Here is a 23,999-nt window from a genome sequence, read left to right on the forward strand (position 1 = left end):
TTATCAGCACTCATTAGCTTGTTATTTATTTATTTAGATTTTGCTCACACCTTTTTCAGTAGTAGCTCAAGGTGAGTTACATTCAGGTACTCTGGATATTTCTCTGTCCCAGGAGGGCTCACAATCTGAGGCCCAGATGATCAAAAGCCCCGCGTTGTTCCAAACAGCGCCCTAAAAATAGCACCAGGACAGCGCAGGGATTTTCTGCATCGATGATCAAAATAATGCATGCAAATCTAAGCAGCGCTATTATCTTTGATTATCATGTTTAAGTGCGAGAGAATTGCGCCTGAGCATGCACTCAGCACAATCCTCCCGCACTTGTTTGACAGGTCTGGGCTGTCAAAAGCCCAAACCTGTCAAACAGCCTGCCGAGGCCCAAACAACGAGGGCTGGAGGACCGAACAACGTGTGTCTCCAGCCCCCCTCAAACCCCCAGAAAACATCGAGGCCGCCGCCGCCTGCCAAACGCTCTCCCACCCTCCCACCCAGCGACAGGGGGGGCTGGAGGTACGGTCCCCCCGACGATCCGACCCCCTCCATGCCCAGGGAGGGCTGGAGATCTGGTGGGTCTCCAGCCCCCCCCCCCCGAACCCCCAGAAATCGTGGTGGCCGCCTCCAGCCAAACGCTGTCCCACCCTCCCACCCAGCGACGGGGGGGCTGGAGGTTCAGTGGGTCTCCAGCCCCCCAACCCCCCAGAAATCGTTGTGGCCGCCTCCAGCCAAAGGCTATCACACACTGTTATCCATTGACGGGGGGGGGGGTGAGGGCTGGAGGTCCGGTGGACCTCCAGCCCACCCCAACTCCTTCCCCCCCCCCAGCGTTCTCCATTGAATCCCTGGTGGTCCGTGGTGACCCTCCCTCCCGACCGGCCCCCCTACCTTTCATTGGAGGAGGGATGCAGCCTGCCTGCCTCCCTCCTCTTCCTGTCAACGCTGCTGATTCCCTTACATGGTCTGTAGCCCCGCCCAGCGCATCCCAGGATGCAATGGGCGGGGCTGGGCACCGCCATTTTGCAGCGGCGTCGACAGGAAGAGGGAGGCAGGCAGGCTGCGTCCCTCCTCCAACGAAAGGTAGGGGGCTGGCCGGGAGGGAGGGTCACCACGGACCACCAGGGATTCAATGGAGAACGCTGGGGGGGGGGAAGAGTTGGGGTGGGCTGGAGGTCCACCGGACCTCCAGCCCCACCCCCGTCGATGGATAACAGTGTGTGATAGCCTTTGGCTGGAGGCAGCCACAACGATTTCTGGGGGGCTGGGGGTTTGTCGCTGGGTGGGAGGGTGGGACAGCGTTTGGCCGGAGGCAAGGAGGGGCTCGGATCGTCTGGGGGGGGGGGGGACCGGAGGTCCACCGGACCTCCAGTGCGTTTGCTTTGGGGGGGAATGGGGGCCTGCCAGCATACAACTGCATGCTGGACAGGGCTCACAATTCCTCCCCAATGATCTGCAAAGTCTAACGCCAGCTCAGAGCTGGCGTTGATTTTGCCGCGGCCAGCGACCCAATCTTTGGCGCGCTGGTCGCTGATCATTGGGGATGAATGCGTTAAGCCCTGTTTAGCATGCATTTACATGCTACTTGCGCTAAGAGCCCTCGAGTGCATTGTTTCAGGTGCTCAAGGGTCAGCAGCAAACTCCAACGCTAGTATGGCGTTAACAGCCTCTAGCGCCGGAGTTTGCTTTTGATCATGAGGGCCTAAGTTTGTACCAGAGGCAATGGGGGGTTAAGTGACTTGCCCAAGATCACAAGCAGCAGTAGTGGGATTTGAACCAGCCACCTCCGGATTGCAAGACCGGTGCTCTAACCACTAGACCACTCCTCCACTCAGCAACATTCTGTGTAGAATCACCAATAATAGCAACATTCCATGTAGAATGTTCAATATTTATTTAGATTTTTGCTCACACCTTTTTCAGTAGTAGCTCAAGGTGAGTTACATTCAGGTACTCTGGATATTTCTCTGTCCCAGGAGGGCTCACAATCTAAGTTTGTACCTGAGGCAATGGAGGGTTAAGTGACTTGCCCAAGATCACAAGGAGCAGTAGTGGGATTTGACCCGGTCACCTCTGGATTGCAAGACCAGTGCTCTAACCACCAGGCCACTCCTCCAATTAATTGTAGCATTATAGAATCTGCGCTGATTTCTGCGCTTAAATCTAAGCACACTATATAAAATCTGGGGGCTAATGTATATATATATATATATATTCATGACACTGAAAACAGGGGTTGCACATTTTTTCATACATTTGTAGTTGAAATGCCAAATCCAACTATGTTAATTCTCAGTTGGCATTTTAACAAGTGATGGCTGTAGGTCACCGATTCCATAGCAGATTTGACTAACTTAGGAAACAACCATAAGTAATGCATTTTCATGTACTTTCAGTGGTCTATATTAAGTCATCTACAGGTTTCCATTCTAGGAATCCTACCCTGTCATTAACTCAGCAGTTTTACTCTCATAGTGTGCTGTACAGTAGTTTTAGAACAACCAAACAGAAAAAAAAAAAAAAACATAACCCTCTCTGCAAGCAAAAGCTGTGCATTTCATCATCTTTGCCTCAAACAGGGCACATAGAGAAACCCCTCTGTAAATGAGAGTCAGAACCAACCGGCTTGTGAAGAAAAACCCCAGCAGTCAACCAGCCAGCACAGTAATGCTGAAAGTCCTGCTGCTGAGGGTGAAGTTTTCAGAGAGCTGTTGTTTGGGCAGATAAATTGGAACCAAGGAGGCTTGGCAATTATTCAAGGACAGGCAAGCAAGGCAAAAGGGCTGAGAACTGAGCTTTCTTTGAAGAGTCTGTGGCTGCATTTGAAAGTGGGTGGAGCTACGCTGCAATTAATTACTCTGTGCTATCTGGTACAGCACAGGGTATAAAAAAAACTGTTAGGCCATGTAATCTGCATTATTAAGGCTGGCACCATCAATTTGGCAGACATAGCTGTTGGAAGTTTAACTGCTGATTTTAACTAAACTTGAATTTAGCCAGCAGGTAAGACATCTTTATTTGATATTCTTATAAAGTTGACCTAGTACCAGGTGCATTGTCTATAGGTAAGGCTTTCTTCTCAGTAGTGGGAACTGCAGAAAATTATTTGATGGAAAGTGCAGATACTGAGGGCGAGTGTAGAGTTAAAAACCCCCTCTAAGGAAATGTGTTGAATAGGCTGGCAAGTTGGGAAAAAAAGTGTTGGTGTGTTCTCATTCCAATTTCTTTTTAAGCAGTTTATATTAACCAAACTGAAAGTGGCAATTTCAGCACAGTTACCTTATAACCAGAACTGAATAATGATGAAATTCAGTAGCATTTTGCAGTCAGAGTAAAAACACTCAACTGCATTTCTCTCTAGCATTCATGTTGTTCATCTCAGACTGATGAACATATATCAGCCCTGCTGGAATTTAAACCTGTGAATCACAAATGTGCATAAATATTAAAAATAGAAAATCCTTAGATTGCAGAGCTACCCTTGGAATAATAGAGGTGGAAAAGCAGGAGGAATGTTGTTGGAAATATTTCTGCTTCCTCGCATTTGGAGGGGGAGGGGATGCGTGTTTGGTTTGTTTTTTACAAAACAGATGAAAAGTGGAAAAATCCAAATTTTGCTGTATTTAGAACACCTGCTAAACTTACCAATGTCCTGTTTAACTTACTGATCATGCATTCTTTCATGGGGAATCTCCTCTTGAGGTCTACGGTGGCTACTTTTGCAAACTTTGTAGTATAGCTATGGAACTATTCACTTAATGAATATGCTATTTTCAGGCATGTTCTCACCAGTCTCGGAACTGACAAGTTTCAGTATTGAATTTGGAACAATATCTATTAAAAGAAATGATAGCGATCAGTGGCCCCCAAATCTATTCTAATCTAATATTAGTTTTTATAGACCACCCATTTAAACTGCCCATTCCAGAAATGGTTCTGAGCGGTGCACATACAAAATACATAGCAAACATACATTATCAAAATAAAGAATGATGTTGAAAAATTAAGACACTATAAAAGAAAGAAAACAATTTAAAAAAATCAGAAGAAACACCTAATAAAAATGTATTAAAGAGGAAAGTTTTCAACTTTCTCCTAAAGACCATGTAACAGGATTCTTATTTAATTTCAAGTGAAAGATTTTCCCAAATACTAGCAGACTGATATTGAAAAGAGCAGTGAAATTGTTTCTGATATTGTACCCCTGATAGAAGTAGGAAACCCGATCCATGGTTATTCACCCGAAAGATTCATGTTATAGACAGGCAAATTAACATGGTGCATAAATGCTCAAGTGCTTGGCCATATAAGGATTTGTGAATAAAACAAGACGGTTTAATCTTAATTCTTGCTTGAACTGGAAGACAGTGGAGAACAACCAATAGGGGTGTAACTCTATCATACCTTCCAAGTTTAAAAATCATCCTAGCAGCTGTATTTTGTAGGAGACATAAAAGTGTTTTCTCTGTAATCTTCATGAAATACCAATATAATCAGAGTTACAGTAATCCAGTTGAGAGAGGATCAAAGCTTGGACCAGTCGAGCAAATTATTTTTCATAAAAATATGAATGAATCAGCGTGAACTGTTTAAATTTATAAATAAAATACTTGATTAATTAAACTAGTAATCTGGGGTTCAAAAGAATTGCCCCTAAAACCCTGGAGGTTTGAACAATAGGTAAAGAACCTCCATGGTGTCATGGTACTGATAGCAGAATATTAAGGTCGAATTACTAAACCACAATATCCTCATCTTGCCAGCATTAAGCTTTAGCCAGTGGCTGTGTGCCCAGACACATCCTTTTCTTAATACAGCAATCTATTTCAGAGATCATAAAAAAAGATCCTTGGCATTTCTTTCCATTTAAAATAGCAAAGGATTCCATTTTAAGTTTTGATGCAACCTCAAAAGGTCCCTAGAACGTCATCTTCATTGCAGTTTTTAAAATAATGTTTTAAGTGGACAGTATAACATTTATTTTGTATTTATTTGAGAAGTGTTTATGGAGTGTTTCTTATCAATGATGGTGGTTCTTACAGTGGGTTTTCTTCCCCCCCTTGTTTGTTTTCATCTCACTGAGGTCTTTTCTCCATATTACTAAAGGAGAGAAACAGTTATCATATTATTATTTTTACAGATTGGGCACATTTATGTATATGTATTTCCATTACCATATTTAGTTCAAAAACACTTCCATTAGCTTAAGTGAGACAGTCTTTTAACAAAAAACTTAAATAATTGTAGGAGAAGCACCAGAGATTAAACATGCCTGAATGACATCAAGCTTCATTTATTATCACCAGTGCTTCCAATTGCACTATGCTGTGATAATTCTTTATATCTGTAAGCCCAAGAAGTTCCTCATTTTCCCTAGATCATGGATTCTCAACCCAGTGCCCGGGACACACTCAGGTTTTCAGGATACCCACAATGAATATGCATGAGATGGATTTGCATACAGTTGAAGTAGTACATGCAAAATTCATCTCATTCATATTCATTGTAGATACCTTGTAAACCTGACTGGCTGGGTGTGTCTCAAGCACTTGAGTTGAGATCCCCTGTCCTAGTTATTTTACTCCATAGAGATGCAGCATTGCATCTCTAAGAACACATTGATGTGGTAAAATTTTAGACAAGCAATGTACTGAAACCCATCCGGCCGTCTGTTGCGGGTTTTTGTGCCTGACACATGAAGATTCCGTAGGTACTGCTAGTTTTATACAGTGATGTGACTGAAAGTAAAAACACTGTTTCCAGAAAAAGTTATTGGCAAACATGCCTTATCTGCTTGCAAAGATTTTTTACAAGGAACTGAGTGTGGAACTGAGATAACACGATAAGCTGCTGGTCTATCACCTGACCTTCAGATCAAAAAAAGTGGACTGGCTACAGGCTACATTCTGTTAATATTACTCCAAGGAGGAAGACTAATCTGATACCTTACTGTACTCGGCTTCAAGTGAAATCTGCCATATTGTTGACAACTTAATCTTCTTATCACGTTGAGTCAACTCATAAACATTTCTATGGCTCAAATTGAACCATTTGTTAAGAACAACATAGCCTTTCACCACAGTTCCAGCCAGGCATTAATATTGCTGGTGCAGGGGTATTAGATGCCCTAGGCCAGGGGTGGGCAACTCCAGTCCTCGAGGGCCACAACCCAGTCGGGTTTTCAGGATTTCCCCAATGAATATGCATTGCTGCCATTGTATGCAAAAAGATCTCACAAATTTTCATTGGGGAAATCCTGAAAACCCGACTGGGTTGTGGCCCTCGAGGACCGGAGTTGCCCACCCCTGCCCTAGGCAAAACATCAAGTTCAGTTTCATGCCCTGACCGCCCCACCCCCGTGATTTTCATAATTAAACTCGACAATCATGATTACCTCAACCTCATCCATCCCAAAACAATATTGCAAACATACACAGAGAGATACCACATCTTTACATATTAAACTTTGTTTTGAATGTATAAACTTAATTCAAGCAGTTTGGTTAAATAGCTATTTATCCAGGTAGTTGAGGCATTTGAAAATGATCCCCTCTCCTCTGGTTTAAAATACATGCTGCTGGTTCTATATTGTATCGCTTTGACTGAAGCTGCTCCTTGCCACCCCCAAGAATCTGCTAGTCTAGGTGAATGCCTGATTTGCCCAATAATTTAGCTGGCCCTGAGTACACACTTTAAATTAATAAATACCATGACATCCAATAAAAACAACAATCCTCGGATATAATAGTGAACAGAGCTACAGTCGTATCATTCATTTTTGAGCAAGATTATAATACTATCTTAAGACTCTACTTTAAAAACCTTAAGTCCCAATTTTATGGTGCTAAGGTTTGGGCATACCCTGACGTTACTAAGTCAACTCAGAAAAAAGGAAGCAATTTCTTTCTTTAAAACAAATATAATTGACATTGGTGCTTCCTTTTTTCTTGCATATCCGTGCAAATGCGTGGTCAGGCTGGCTCAAACAAAATATACATTCTTTTCACCGGAACAGCTAAAAGTGTTTATAGAGATGAAGAAAGTGAAGTGAAAAGTAAAAAAGCACTGGTTAATAACAGCCTATACCTATGAGATTATTCTTTCTTTTTTTTGTGATCTTCTCTAACTCTTTTCTCTCTCACATCATTATTGAGGTCTAAGAAAGGCTGTAAAACATTATTTTGTATAAATGTACCAATAGATATTTTCTCTTTAGAATGTTAAATACTTTGACAATATGAATGGAACATTATTCTTTTATATTAATTTTTGCCTGTATTTCTCTTACAATGTTTATCCTTGTTAAAAATGTATTAAAACTATAAATAAATAAATAAAAAACACTATGCCAAAGATTGACAAACTAATTGGTGATGTATCTGAATGTGATGCCCTTCTCAAAGAGGTTAGAGCAAGCTCCATTTGTGGAAAAAGTTAACATCTCACCTTCTCTTATGTTCTGGTGCCAACAGATGATAGTCATGCAAAAGACTTTGCTACCTAAATTCTCATCATATAAATGTATACAGATAGCATGTCAGTTAAAAATGCTATTTTTTTTCCATTTTGAATATTAAATTGACAGTATCCAATGGTTGAATTCCAAATGAACTACAGCAAGGAAAATGCCATGTTATACACTGGAAAAAGAAGTTTCAAATGTTGGGAAAATGTATTTGTGTTGTATTTCATAGGGTAATTCTATAGAGTAAGTGCCAACATTTAGACACCATGGACCAAGTTGTTGCCCAACACTGTTTTATAAAGGGGGCTCCGGGCAGAGTGCCTTTTATAGAATAACACATAGCACCAATTCCTGCACCCAAGTTTGGGTGCCCAGACTTTTTGCCTGTTCAAACCAGGTGAAATTCCTTTGACCCAATGTGGGCATGCATCTGCGGTATTCTATAACACTGCATACAAATTTACGGAATACCCCGACCCACCCATTCCCCTCCCATAGCCACGCCTCTTTTGCTTTATGCAAAATAGGATTTGGTCATGCAGTTTTATAGAATAGCACCTACCAAGATGCGTGCACAAATCCAAATTGCTGCCAATTAACATCAACAACTGACAGTGCCCAATTATTGGTAGTAGGTTGACTTGTTTCCCAATTTAGTTGCACATTTATCTCAGGATCACTTCCAAATTTGAGCACACAAATTCGAGTGTCCTTTATAGAATCCTAGAGCACGTGTGTGCATAAATGAGCACAATACTGACATACACATTTAGGTGTGTGTGCACATACTCCTGTTAATGCCAATATTCCTGCTATGCACTATTCTATGAAAAGGTGCCTAAATGCGATGGTTTGTATATAAGAACATATGAACATAAGCGATGCATAATGGGACAGACCGAAGGTCCTTCAAACCCAGTATCCTGTTTCCAACAATGGTCAATCCAGGACACAAAAACCTGGCAAGATCCCAAAATAATAAAACAGATATTATGCTGCTTATCCTAGAAATAATCAATGGATTTTCCCAAGTCCATCTTAATAATAGCTTATGAACTTTTCTTTTAGGAAATTAGCCAAATATTTTTTAAACCCTGCTAAGCTAACACCTTTTACCATAGTCTCTGGAAACAAAATCCAGAGTTTTAATGACATGTTGAGTGAAGAATTATTTTCTCTGGTTTGTTTTAAATTTACTACTGAATAGTTTCATTGTGTGCCCCCCTAGTCCTAGTATTTTTGGCAAGAGTAAACATGCAATTCACATCTACCTGTTGCACTCCACTCCATTCAGTATTTTATAAACCTCTATCATATCTCCTCTCAGCTTTCTCTTCTCCAAGTTGAAGAGCCTTAGCAGCTTTTCCCCTAATTCTATAAAAGTCATCAAAACTTGCGTGCACAAATATGGGCATGTGCCCAATTTAATTAATAATGAGTTACTTAGCACCTATAATTGGCTTTTTAAACAAGCAATTATTTCTACTAATTAGATTTAATTGCAATTTACGTGTGCCTAAATTTAACGAGTAAAAAAAAAAGGCGTGAAAATAGGAGTATCATTGGAGGAACAGGGGCATTCATAGCATTTACGCAAGTTTTTATAGAATAAGGGAGATCGTACATTTGCGCCACATTTCAGTTGGTGTAAATGGCTGTGCCAAAAGTTAGGCATGATTCCCAGGTGAACGCGCTATTCTATAAACTGTGCCTAGCTTTTAGTGCGGCATATAAAATAGCGCTTTTTCGGTGCCTATATAGAATTCACCACTTTAGTCTTTCCTCATAGGAAGTCGTCCCGTCCTCTTTATCGTTTTCTTGCCCTACTCCGCTATACCTTTGTTGAGATGCGGTGACCAGAATTGTACACAGTATTCAAGATGTGCTCAAACCATGGAGTAATACAAAGCTTTATAACATTTTCATTTTTTGTTTTTCATTCCTTTCCTAATAAGTACTAGCATTCTATTTGCTTTCTTAGCCACCACTGCGCACTGGGCAGAGGGTTTCAACATATCATTAACGATGACACCTAGATCCTGTTCCTGGGCAGTGTCTTCTAATGTGGAACCTTGCATTTCTCAGCTATAGTCTGAGCTCCTCTTTCCCATGCGCATCACTTTGCACTTGCTCACATTAACCCCCTGATTCTGTAAGGTCGCCAAAAATTGTGCATTCAAATTTAGGCACGTGCCCAATTTGTGCTTGCAATTTAATTGAAGAACAAGCCAATTAGTGCCAATAATTGGCTTCTTAAGCTACTACTACTACTACTACTATTTAGCATTTCTATAGCACTACAAGGCATACGCAGCAATTATTGGCACTAATTAGATGTAATTGGAACCAATGTATGTAAAATTAGGCACGGGATTCGTGCCTAAAATTTACATGTATTCCAAAAAAGGGGGTGTGGAAATGGGAGGGTCATGGCAGAAAGAGGCATGGCTTCAAGTTATATATGTAATTACAGGGCAATGGTGCTCCAAGTGTAAATTTAGGCCTGGGCATTTGCATATTTTCATTGGTGCAAATGGCTGTGCCTAAATGTACATGTGACTTTCCACCTAAGTGTGTATTTTATAAACCACACTAAACTTTAACCATGGCTTAAGCAGGTTTTTTGGCACTGAATTTGTATGCACCATTTAAAGAATTTACCCCTAAAGGTAAATTCTATAAATGACGTACAGTCTTGTAAACTCCTCTTACAACTGTTCACAGTCCTCTTGCAGTTTAACAACTTTGAATAACGTTGTGTCATCAGCAAATTTAATTACCTCACTAGTTATTCCCATCTCTAGATCATTTATAAATATGTTAAAAACAGTGATCCCAGCACAGATCTCTAGGGAACCACACTATGTACCCTTCTCCATTGAGAATACTGACCATTTAGCCCTACTCTCTGTTTTCTCTTTTAACCAGTTCTTAATCCTCAATAGGCCATTACCTCCTATTCTATGACTTTCTAATTTCCTCAGGAGTCGTTCATGAGGTATTTTCTCAAATATTGACCAGCTCACCTTTATCCACATTTTTATTCACCCCTTCAAAGAAATGTAGCAGATTGGTGAGGCAAAATTTCCCTTGACTAAATCTATGTTGGCTTTGTCTCATTAACCAGTGTCTATGCATATGTTCTGTAATTTTGTTCTATATAATAGTCTCTACCATTTTGCCCGGCACTGATGTCAGGCTCAGTGCTCTATAATTCTCCAAATTGGCGTTACATTGGCCACCCTCTAATCTTCAGGTAACATGCTGGATTTTAAAGATAAATTACATATTACTAACAATAGATCTGCAAGTTCATTTTTCAATTTTATCAATACTCTGGTATGTATACCGTCCAGCCCAGGTGATTTGCAACTCTTCAATTTGTCAAATTGCCCCATTACATCTTCCAGGTTTACAGAGATTTGATTCAGTTTCTCTGACTCATCAGCACTGAATTCTGGCACTGGTAACTTCCCCATGTCTTCCTTAGTGAAGACCAAAGCAAAAATTAATTTAATCTCTCCACTATGGCCTTGTCTTCCCTGAGTGCCCCTTTTATCCCTTGGTCACCTAGTAGTCCAACTGATTCTTTTACTGGATTCTTTTTTCTAATATACCTATAAAAGGTTTTACTATATGTTTTTGTCTCCAACACAATCTTCTTTTCAAAGTCTCTCTTTGCCTTCCTTATCAGTGCTTTGCATCTGACCTGCATTTCATTATTCTGTTTCCTATTATTTTCAGTCAGATCCTTCTTCCATTTTCTGAGGGATTTTCTTTTAGCTCTAATAGCTTCCTTCACCTCACTTTTTAACAGCCCAGCTATCATTTGGCCTTCCTTCTTCCTTTTTTTAATACATTGAATATATCTGGTCTGGGCTTCCAGAATAGTATTTTTGAATAGCATCCATGCCTAATGTAAATTTTTTACATTTGCAGCTGCTCCTATAAGTTTTTTTTTTGTTTTTTTATCATTCTCTTTATTTTTTCATAGTCTTCTTTTAGAAAGTGAATTGTTAATGTATTGGATTTCCTGTATAAACATAGTCCAGAGATTATATCAATTCGGATCATACTATGATCAGTGTTATCAAGTGGCCCCACGACCATTATCTCCTGCACCAAATCATGTGCTCCACTAAGGATTAGTTCTAGAATTGTCCCCCCTCTTGTTCGTTCCTGAACCAGCTGCTCCATTAAGCAGTCCATGTTCTTATGTTCTTAATTTTACCTCCCTAGCATGCCCTGATGTTATATTTACTCAGTCAATATTGGAGTAATTGAAATCACATAATAGCAATTCTACCTCTGAATATGTACGAGAGAGGACCAAGAGAAACCAAATAATTAGAAAACAATGTGGAGAAAAAAGACCTCAGTGAAAAACAAGACAGACCCCAATGACTACAGCCTTTATATAGGACAGCTCACAATAATCACTGGTGACAAAAAAAAAAAAACTCCACTACAAATATCATATCATACTTCTTCATTTATCATAAATGATGATTGCTTCATCCCTTGTTCCCAATCAGTACATATTATAAAGAAGAGAGTTTTTGTAAATGTCCCAAACCAGTCAAAAATAGTTGCAGGACGTAGTTCACTGAACCCATATAGTCAATTCAGAAAAAAGCACCTATCTTCAAATGTGTCCACCATGTAATGGTACTCCCAACAGGGGTTCCCTGTTTTGCTGGAAATTCTGCTTCAGGGGAAAATTTCACCTGAACATTACCATTTGACTGGAGCTCACAAGGCGACTTTTCATCCGTTGGCATTCAAAGATGGTTGCGGGAAACAAAACAATGTCAACATTTAAAAGCTTAGACATCAACTACAAGACAATTCAAGGAACAAGTTTCCAATGCAGGAGAATCCAATAAATATAGACACTAGGAAACAGATCGGCTTACTTTATGATCTGTTTCCAAGTGTCTATATTTATAACATTTAAAAGCTCACATGCTGATGTATCTAACAACATGATGACATCACAAATTTCAACATTTCAACTGAAACAAGAAACACCAATATATAAGAAGGCTAACACTTATATAAAAAAAGCTTTCCATTCGATGGCAACAGTAAGTCCTTTAGGTGCCACCGACTGTAATGTGAAAATCCATCATTTTGTTCATGTTCACAAAGCAACCTTCAAATGTCTCCTTGACATTCAGTAAATAGCAACTGTTACGAGACACCGCAGCATATCAAAATTTTGTTTCTTGTCCATACAATGAGCAACTAAAGTCTCCAATAACTTCTGATTAGGAATGCAATGTCTCTGTTCTATGAGACGTGTCTTCAATAAAGGTTACAGGGACATTATTATTATTAAATATATCACACAATGAAGGATAAACAGATAGCACGAGCACGTACAGAATGGACAGCCACAAATTCAGACACTTCCAACATTATGTGACAGTGAGAACAAGCACCACATTTACGATGGTAACCTGTAACCTCCCTCCTCTTTCCATCTCTATTCCAACTATCAGGACCAGAAAGTATACCTTTCAAACTGCTGTTTCTCATATGTTTTTTCATTGCTGTTTATCTCATGCATATTCATTTTGGGGATCTTGAAAAACTGACTGGCTAGGTGTGTCCAAGTGACTGGGTTGAGAACTCCTGGTATATAGGGACAGAGTTAAAACAAACGTGTGGATTGAAAGGGCCTGTTTACTAAAATACGTCACAGTTTTGCACTTAGTAAATGCTAATTACAAATTAATGCACAGTAACTGCAAAGCCTGTGCCTTAACTATGGGGGGCATGGCCAGAGTCTTCCCAAACAAGTACCTTGCAGTACTTACTTTCACCACACAGTAATTGCTTTGGCTATGGATGCAGGCCATGCTATTGGCAATTCAATTTCTGCAGCTAGTGCAGGTTGACGAAATCTCCAACCTCTATAGATCCTCCTGACAGGCTTCACAAAACCTCCCACCCACTGACCCCCCTCAAATTGTCATAAGAACATAAGAGTAGCCATACTGGGTCAGACCAATGGTCCATCTAGCCCAGTATCCTGTTTCCAACAGTGGCCAATCCAGGTCACAATTACCTGGCAGAAACCCAAATAGTAGCAATATTCCATGCTACCAATCCCAGGGCAAGCAGGGCTTCCCCATGTCTGTCTCAATAGCAGACAATGGACTTTTCCTCCAGGAACTTGTCCAAAACTATTTCAAACCCAGATACGCTAACCGCTATTACCACATCCTCTGGCAAAGAGTTCAAGAACTTAACTATTTTAAAACAAATAGGAGGAAATATTTTTTTCACCTAACAAAATATTTCCTCCTATTTGTTTTAAAAGTATTTCCATCTATCTTCATTGAGTGTCCCCTAGTCTTTGTACTTTTCGAAAAGAGTAAAAATTCGATGCACTTCTACTTGTTCTTCACCTAGGGTTACCATACGTCCGGATTTCCCCGGACATGTCCTCTTTTTGAGGGCATGTCCGGGGCGTCCGGCGGATTTTGCCCGCGCCCACGTTTGTCCGGATTTCTGGACAAACGTGGGCGCGGGTGCGGGCAGGCATGTGCGTGCGGTGGGCGTGTGGGCGGGCGATCGGCGCCGTGGGTCTGGTCTCCCGTCCCCTCCCCTTCCTTACCATGTTCCCTGGTGGTCTAGTGACGTCTTCGGGGCAGGAAAGAGCCCCCTCTTTCCTGCCCGGAGTGCTGCCTCCCCTGTCTATCATCCTTCTCGGTCTGGCTGGGGATTCAAAATGGCCGCCGAGAGTTGAACTCTCACGAGGCCGCTTCAACTCTCGGTGGCCATTTTGAATCACCAGCCATACCGAGGAGGATGCAGCAGGCAAGGGCAGGCATCGCTCCGGGCAGGAAAGAGGGGGCTCTTTCCTGCCCCGAAGAGAAGACGCTACTAGACCACCAGGGCTAGATAGTAAGTGAGGGGGGGTATGTGATGGGGGAGGGGACTATGTGACGGGGGGGCGGGGAATAGGGGCGGAACCCGGACCTGAAGGGGGCGTGACAGGGGCGGGGCATGAGGCGTGGCGGGGGCGGGGTAGGGGGCGTGACATGTGTCCTCTTTTTCAGAGGACACAAAATGGTAACCCTATCTTCACCACTCAAGATTTTGTAGACCTCAATCATATCTACCCATTGTGCATCACTTTGTATTTGTCTACATTAAGGGGCCCTTTTACTACTACACATATGCACGTCAATTTGGAGTTACCGCGTGGCCTGGGCTGTAATTTAATTTTTTATATGCGTCCACTATGTAAAATAATTTTCCTGCGTGGAAGAAATCGGGCAGCAATCATCCTTCTACGTGCTTAGACGATTACCGCACGGTTACTGTGTGAGACCTTACTGCTAAGTCAATGGGTGGCGGTAAGGTTTCAGACCCAAAATGGACGCACCCCAATTTTTTTTTTTGCCACACATCCATTTTCTGCAAAAATTTTTAAAAGGCCTTTTTTACAGGCGAGCTGAAAAATAGATCTGTGTGCACCCAAAACATGTGCCTACACTAGTCAGCCCATTTTTCAGCGCACCTTCGTAAAAGGACCCCTAAATTTTTTCTGCCACTTGGATGCCCAGTCTTCCCATTTCCTAAGGTCTTCTGGCAATTTTTCATAGACCACATGTGTTTTGACAACCTTGAATAGTTTTGTGTCATCTGAATCACCTCACTCATCATTCCAATTTCCATATCATTTATAAATATGTTAAATAACACTGGTCCCAGTACATATCCCTGTGGCACTCCACTATTCGCCCTCCTCCATTGAGAGACAAGACCGTTTAACCCTACCCTCTGTTTTCTGTCCAATAACCAGTTCCTAATCCACAACTGAACATTGTCTCCTATCCCATGACTCTTTAATTTTCTCAGGAGTCTCTCATGAGGAGCTTTGTCAAAAACGTTCTGAAAATCTAGATGTACTACATCAACCGGCTCACCTTTATCCACATGTTTATTCACACCCTCGAAGAAATGAAGCAAATTGATGAGGCAAGACTTTCCTTGGCTGAAACCATGCTGACTTTGTCCTATTAAACCATGTTTATTTTGTTGCTCTGTAATTTTATTCTTTATAATAGTTTCCACTATTTTTTTCTGGCACTGGCGTCAAGCTTAATGGTCTGTAATTTCCCGGATTACCCCCGGAACCCTTTTTAAAAATTGGCATCAGATTGACCACTCTCCAATATTCATGTACTACAGACAATTTTAATGACTGGTGATCTCATTTTAGTTTAAAAGCTGCTCTATCTCCCTTTTAAAAGTTAGTGCCAGCAGCCTGCTTCCATCCTCATTAATATGGAATCCATCCCTTTGGAACAGGCACCCCCTTTCCTAGAACATTGCCCAGTTCCTAACAAATCTAAATCCCTCACCCCTCAACCATGCATTGAGACTTTGGAACTCTGCCTTCCTGATTTGGCAACATCATTCGTAGTGATACACAAGACCACTGCTAGGAGGTCAGAGGTGGGTTTTTTATCCTGGGCCACCAACCAGTGGCGTAGGAAGGGGGGCGGTGGAGCGGTCCGCCCCGGGTGCACGCCACTGGGGGGTGTCGGCTCCGCTGGTTCCCTGCTCCCTCTGCCCCGGAACAGGTTACTTCCTGTTGTGGGGCAGAGAGAGCAGGGAACCAGCGGAGTCGACGCAGCTCCCAGCGACGTGCAGTCGGGGCGGATCGGCCCTCCCGCCCTCTCCCCGCTTTCCTATGCTAGTAAGAATGCGCTCCGTGGGGGGGGGGGGGTGCGCGCCAAGGGGGGGGTGCGCCGTGCTGCACCTAGGGGGGGTGCACAGCGGCGACCTGCCCCGGGTGTCAGCCGCCCTCACTACGGCATTAACAAAACAGAGGCAACTGGGGATTGTTCTTTCTAGACACCAGGGAAACCCCAGGTAAAAGATGGGAGTGAAGTCAAAGGCTAGGAGGGGCTTTAGTGGCATGTTGGCAGTTTCAGGGGTCTTAAGGGATAGGAAGGGGTTCTGTGTCATGTCGGGACCATAGTAACTACATTACAATTAACACAAATGCACTTAGCATCTTATGGTTATGGTTAAAATGTATTTGATAGACCACCATTCATAAAAATATAGCACAGTGGTTTACAATAGAAAACATTTCATCTATAAGACAGAAAAGAACTATAATTCAAATAGGACAGAGCAAAAAAAACCCAGCCAGCATCAATCATCCAAAGAAAATATATTAAACAGAGTTAAATAGGTCACAGCTGTCCAGTGCAAAACAGTGCTAATCAAGTATCCCCCAAAACAGTTTTAAATAGATACATTTTAAGGGCTGCCTTGAATTTAGGAAACGAAAGTTCAGGGCAAAGCAACATGGGTAATGAATTCCAAAGGGTTGGTACTATACACTAGGAGGCCGATCGGATTGTGGAGACCAATCTAGCAGAGGACAGTGAAGGAATATGTCATCTCCGGTCATTAAGTGATCTGAGAAGCCAAGGGGGTGCATATTGAGCAATCAGAGTAGACAAATATGATGGCACTCCTATAGAGAGAATTTTATGAGTCAGGGTCAAAACTCTGTGTTCTATGTGATAATTTATCAGAAACCAATGATTTTGAATAAAGAAGGAAGCGACATTCATGCTATCTGCAGCCATGACATCGGACTATAACTTAATACACAGTAACTCAAGGTGCTGCCCACATGCGAAACCTACCCATTACAAGCACCTTACTGTGTTATGTAGCATGCAGTAAGTGTCACAAATGTGCAGTAACTAGTGGTCAACTTTTGTAATCAGACTCCAGGGATTACAGCCCCCAAGCTAAACATTCACCTGGGAAAATCTTGATTTTCCCACTGACATTTCTTCTGACCTGAGAAAATCTTGATTTTCCCACTGACATTTCTTGTGACCTTGGGCAAATTAACCCTCTATTACCCCAGCTGCTTACAAATTGTAAGCACAGTTGGACAGCAAAAAATGTAATTCAGCTCAGGTTTGAAAAGGCAGTAATTAAATCCAAATGGATGCTTTACTGATATATTTTGCATTCGTTTTCTGTAGCGACTTGGTGGCTTCTTAGTCTATAAAAGACAAATACAAAGTCAGCATATTTCTGAGCAGTGTAATCAGTGTACTTTCTTCCAAAGAGGAAAAATTGACTAATAAATTTAATCTAGTATACAAAACAGCTACACCACTACATTCTGATCTACGAGATAGCCTATCTGTGTTATTTTTCTAGCAAAAGATACTGTACTTTGATATGCTATTGCAACACTTTTTTGTCAGATAAGCTTTGGACTGGTTACTTTGGTATAATTTTGTTGGTTTGTTGATGGGTCGTTTTTGGGAACAGTATTCAATAGGGCGGGGGAGCTGTTGGCACACAATCCATACTTCCCACCCTCCATTAGCACTCAGTAATTCAGTGCAGGCCAGCCTTTGTGTTCTGAATTAAAAGATGTACTTAAAGTTTTTAGCAGCATCTCAAGAATGACAATGCTATAGGCACCGCTCCTTCCACTCCCTGTAGTCCCATAAACAGTCGTTTACTGCTGTGCCCCTCCCTACGCTGATTCTTTCACAGGTGGGAGCTCCTCTGGAAAACATTGCTATCTCTGTGAATCCTAGGGGCTTATTCCTGGCTCCCTCCTGCTTTTCCAGACTGGATCTCTGTGGCTTCTCCATTTATGTTCCTCAGCAACAGAGGCTGGGGAAGCAGGAGCCACAAAGAAATTCAAGCAGGGCCGAGGTTTTATACCAGCCACCATTTCCTTCTAAGAGGGGTCTCCTTCCACTGACCAAGAAAAGTCCTGCTTTGATCCAAAAACTGTGTGCGTATTGCAAATCAAAGTTGAGCCAGTAGAGGTCCTCATTTAACAGAGTCTTAGCTATGTTAAAGTGTCATGATACATTAATTTATTTATTTAGATTTTTTTCAGTAGTAGTTCAAAGTGAGTTACATTCAGGTACACTGGGTATTTCTCTGTCCCAGGAGGGCTCACATATAACTCCTTTCTTATTAGCAGCTAGGGTGCATCAATAATGGAATCAGCTGTACAGGTACAATATATACAAATATACAGTGTGTTTTTACTAGCAAAAAAGGTGCCGGTATTCAAATGCTAGGCCACTCTTCAGGGGTGAGGTGATCACTGATGGACCTACCCCCCAATTGCCAGGCCCCCTGTAACCAGTCACAGAGTCCATGACGAGGCAAAATTGGTGTGTAGAGCCTGAGCTCTTTCATTAAAACTTGGGGTCCATGGGTCAATTTTAGCAGACAATTGAAAAGGTGCCGCCGTAGGGTTACCATATGGCTCCAGAAAAAGGAGGACGGATTGAGCCAGCCGGGTTTACTTCCATTGAAGCAATGGAAGTAAAACCGGCTGGCTCAATTACTTCCATTGAAAGCAATGGAAGTAAAACCCGGCTGGCTCAATCCGTCCTCCTTTTTCTGGAGCCATATGGTAACCGGTACTCAGTACCCCCAAGTACCCCCTCAAAAAAAGCCCTGCAAATATATACCCAGTAGTTTGGATAAAATCCTGGATGATAGGTTCTTTTATGACCATTAGCCCGGTGGATTTTAGGAACATTGCTTTTTGCTGCTGGGAGCTGGAAATGGAATGGTTTCTCTCAGCAGAATCTGTTGCGTTCTTCCGTCAAGTGATCTGGATGGGAAGCAGTCAGAGGCAGATCGCTGAGCAATTGGTCTGACCCAGTACGGTGCTTGTTATATATTTATTTTATCACAAATCAACACAAAATACCTTCACTATATACTTTGTCAGGGCCGCCGAGAGACTAGGCCGGATCCGGGGCAAGGGCGCCTCCGCCGCTACCGCCCCTCATCGCTCCCGATGCCACTGCCGCTCCCTGTCGCTCCCCCTGCCGCTGCAGTCCGCAGTCTCATCTGCCTGCCTCCACGGCTGAAGTAAGAATTGGCCTTAATGTGCCCTTACTCGGGTCTTTCCCGCTCATTAAGACCATCTTTCCTGAGGTCAGCAAAAAAGCTTTTTTTCTATAATTTTCATTAATAATAATTATTTTCACTATTAACTAACTAACTACTAACTACTTAACATTTCTAGAGCACTACTAGGGTTACGCAGCGCTGTACAATTTAACAAAGAGAGACAGTCCCTGCTCAAAGAGCTTACAATCTAATAGACAAGTGAACGGTCGGTCCGATAGGGGCAGTCAAATTGAGGCAGTCTGGATACACTTACTTACTTACTTACTTACTTACTGTCTCTTATGTAGATGTTAACCAGCTAGTGTGCGGTAATGTAGATGTGCTGACTGGTTAGTGCAGGAACACCCACTCTCCGCCCCTGACACACCCCTCAAAAAATTATTACTCATTAAAGACTAAGTATGCCTTTTACAAAGGCACGCTAGTGTTTTTTGGCGTGCAGTAAAAATAAGCGTGAGCTAAACGCTAGAAATGCCCATATATTCCTATGGGCATCTCTAGCATTTAGCGCACACTAGAAACGCTAACGCGGCTTAGTAAGAGACCCCCCCCCCTTAGTTCAGTAAATGGCGCCCAACTTTAGGTGCTGAAAAAAATCTGCCCAGAATACTATTTTATAAATGGTGCTTTGAGTTCTACGCTGTTTATAGAATAGTGCTTAGAGCTGATTTCTGCGCCAAATATTGGGCGTGAGCATTTACGCCAACCGAAACCTGGTGTAAATCCCGGCACATAAATTAGGTGTAGATGCCTGATATTCAGTATTAACGCGCTCGTCTTTAGTGAATGCCCCCGACCTTTCCCATGACATACCCCCCTTTTGAGTTGCACGCTAAAAGATTTGCGCACGGTTCTTCGTAGAATAGTGCTGAGCAGATGCACGCAAATCCAAATTGTTGACAATTAATGCCAATTAAATGTTAGAACCAAATTATTGGTGTTAATTGGCTCATTAGCCACTCTAGTTGTGTGTCCATCTCAGAATAGTGAACAGTTTGCGCACATAAATTTGCACCCCATTAATAAAATCTGGGAGTAACGCACATGCCAAAACTAATGCAGGATGCTTCAGCGTGTTCCACATTAGGCTTTTTTTTAAATATATATATATATGTTAGACACACATTAGCACATAATGCAGCTTTGTAAAAGGACCCATTAGGTGGACTTTTGGCAGTTATGCACATATAGGAGTAGCCTAGTGGTTAGCACAGTGGACTTTGATCCTAGGGAACTGGGTTCAATTCCCACAGCAGCTCCTTGTGACTCTGGGTAAGTCACTTAACCCTCCATTGCCCCTGGTACAAAATAAGTACCTGAATATATGTAAACCGCCTTGAATGTAGTTGCAAAAACCTCAGAAAGGCGGTGTATCAAGCCCCGGTTCCCTTTCCCTATTGGAGATTCTAGATGGAATGTTGCTACTATTGAGATTCTGTTGCTACTATTTGAGATTCTACATGGAATGTTAATGTTGCTATTCCACTAGCAACATTCCATGAAGAAGCCTGCCCTTGCAGATCAGCAACGCGGCCGCGCAGGCTTCTGTTTCTGTGAGTCAAACTCACAGAAACAGAAGCCTGCGCGGCCGCGTTGCTGATCCGTAAGGGCAGGCTTCTACATGGAATGTTGCTAGTGAAGGAGTAGGCTAGTGGTTAGTGCAGCGGACTCTGATTCTTGGGAACTGGGTTCAATTCCCACAGCAGCTCCTTGTGACTCTGGGCAAGTCACTTAATCCTCTATTGTCACAGGTACATATAAGTACTTGTATATACCACGTAAACCACTTTGAATAGAGATGCAAAAACCACAGAAAGGCAGTATATCAAGTCCCATTTCCCATATGTGCATAAATGCCATTATCCCAAACATTCATGCATATATGTTAATGCCTGTGTTCTATTATTGCCCCCCTTAGAGCCACAGAATTCTGAGCAGAATAAGCCAGATATGAGCTAAATGCTTGCACTTCTTTTATCCAAGGGTTTGATATCATTCAGCTTCAAGAAGCCAACAAAATTAAAGAGTAAAAAACATATACACAAACTTCTAGGTCTGATATAGTAAGCTTCTCCCCACCCCCATCCCCATAAGCAAATCAAGCCCTAGGGATGAGGCCAAATATAAAAGCTAGCTACAATTGGCATAGTGCATTTTTGTGCAAAAACGTTTTTTCAGATCATTTCCAATGGAAAAACTTTTCTCTTATTGACGTTTCTGGAAATTCAGTCTATGGGACACCGATTTGCAGTCTTCTTGCCCCTACGTGCACTTAAAATCAAAATCTGATTCTTAGTGGGGTTAAAGTGAGCAATTTTCTTTTGGATTACAGTCACTTTCTCTTTTTTTGTTCTTTATTTTCTCTCCTCGTATGAATTTCACAGTGGGTGGCAATACAAAGAGCCTTATTCAATCAAGATTTTTTTTTCATAGACATAGAATGGGAAAACAACCTTTCTGAATAAGCACCAAATGTTACCGTCAAGAGTTAAATGAGCCAAAACATGTAACAATAAACTGGGAAGTCCAGTTTCAGGGGATAACAAACTAAAAGACATGCAGAACTTGGTAACCCTTGTGGAACAATGGAGAACATGCTTAATACCATAATAAGAACGGATCTTTAGACAAAGCAACCCAGTCATTAGCCTCAGCAGGAAAAGGTCGCAAATAAATGTGATTTATTAATGTTATAAGTATTGTGTAAATAAGAAATCATTTTTATGGCAGTCCTGGAAGGTAGAAAAAAATAACTCAAATACTTAGAGCATACTGTTCCAATTGACTTTCCCTTCTGCCCTTTTCCATGCCCAACCCTTCCCCCCCCCCCCCCCCAAAAAAAAAAATTATCTATTCCAATCAAGGACAATAATATCATTTATGCATCTCCTGCAGGTGATTGCACAATACGGCCTTGTTTCAAAACATCTCCTCTCAATGGGTAGAGTTTTCTGCAATCTGTGCATGACCTGGAATAAACCACTTAACTTTCTGTTCTCTTGGCTTAGGTTGTGAACTGATTAAAACAGGCACAAAATGTTCTGCAGGAAACCGGTCTCTGTATCAGCAAGCCCCTGACACTGGGAATGACAATGAGGCCCGAACAACACTGGGTTATCAATTGTTCCACATTCCGGAACTCTCATTGTCACAGATTCCATAGCAAGGAAGAAAGTTCAAGGAAAGCAGTGCCGAGTTATCTAAGGCTAGCAAGAACCTTAACCAAAGGAACGTACCTATGATTTATGAGACTGTGAAAACAACATGTTATTAAAAAAACGAAGTTAATTATGCATTTTGTTTAAGAGTACAAACATGTCCTCATATATCTCATCCTCTATTACGAAATGTATGGGCACTTTGCGTTATAGCTAGTACCTACTAGATTTGAATGGCACAGACATATTTTTCATTCTATTAGTTTATAGTCCGATTTGATTATTTACTTTTATTCTTAAATAATGCTGTTATATTATTATACTATTATTATTATTATCCAGGACTTCAGTTATATTTGAGCTTCTCACTGTATATTTTAACTCATCCTCTCTGTAGCATACCTTTCAATTAGAATAAGTACAGTAAAAATTAAGAGGCTGCCTCAGTTGTTAATACAACTGTTAGTGCATGGTAAGAGTTAAACATGGATGCTGCATTTACAGTTATTGAGGGCTCTTATCTGTTACTGTGTGCAAATTTCCAGGTCAAGTAGCTAATGTGGAATGGGGTAGACGGTGGCAAACGATTAGCAAAAGGGTGGAAGCTGTGCTTTAAGGTTAACACAGAGCTAGTTCCTGCCCATAAAGATCCTTAAAAGGATCCACATGTACAATTTGCAGGTTTTACATGTGTAGGTGGTCGGACCTGTGTAAAGGCTATTTAGAAAACTGCCAATCTACACCTCATCGAAATCGCAAAGGGACATGGTGAGGGAATGGGCGGAAGACATGCCGACAACACTGCCATTTATTCCCCATTCTTTAAGAAGAATACATGTTGCTATCAGAAAATATAAATGTCAGCATTTACGGCTGCGCCAAGACATCTGGAGTGGAGGAGTGGCCTAGTGGCTTGTGCACCAGTTTTGACATCCAGAGGTGTCCAGTTCAAATCCCATGGCTGCTCCATGTAATCTTGGGCAAATCACTTAACCCTCCATTATCTCAGGTACATGGAAATGCCCAAAGTACCTGAATGTAACTCACCTTGAGATACTACTGAAAAAGGTGTGAGCAAAATATATATATATATATATATATATATATATATATATATATATATAATTGACTGCTGGAAAGGCAGGTGCAAAAATCAAGACCTATTCCATATCCCAACACCTCATCAGGCAACAACTAGTTCCCTCCATCCCAACATAAAGACCCCCCCCCCCCCCATTTGTCAACAAGCAAACTGCCCAATGGTAACCAGAGCGACTTCTCCCGTCTATCCCCTGATCCCGTTACCATGGTCCTCTGGTTCCAATGGTACCTGGTGTCTAGTGGGAGCAGGGGTGATATCCAGTTTCTCTTGGTCCTCTATAATTGGGTGGGGGAAAGGTTATTATGCCAAGGGATTGGATTTTTTTTTT

General features: G+C 41.8%; 1 protein-coding gene across 2 annotated transcripts in view; it reads left to right on the forward strand.

Moving 5' to 3' along the window:
- The first annotated feature begins 2,910 nt into the window (after positions 1-2,910).
- The window catches only part of LOC115462845 (urea transporter 2-like), a 50,305-nt gene continuing 29,216 nt past the window's right edge, over positions 2,911-23,999 (forward strand). For both annotated transcript variants that reach the window (XM_030192889.1, XM_030192890.1), the window contains exon 1: positions 2,911-2,994. The gene's annotated coding sequence lies outside the window, so the exon portion shown is untranslated. The remainder of the gene's footprint in view (positions 2,995-23,999) is intronic.

This window comes from Microcaecilia unicolor, chromosome 2 (assembly GCF_901765095.1).
Source record: "Microcaecilia unicolor chromosome 2, aMicUni1.1, whole genome shotgun sequence".
NCBI lineage: Eukaryota > Metazoa > Chordata > Amphibia > Gymnophiona > Siphonopidae > Microcaecilia > Microcaecilia unicolor.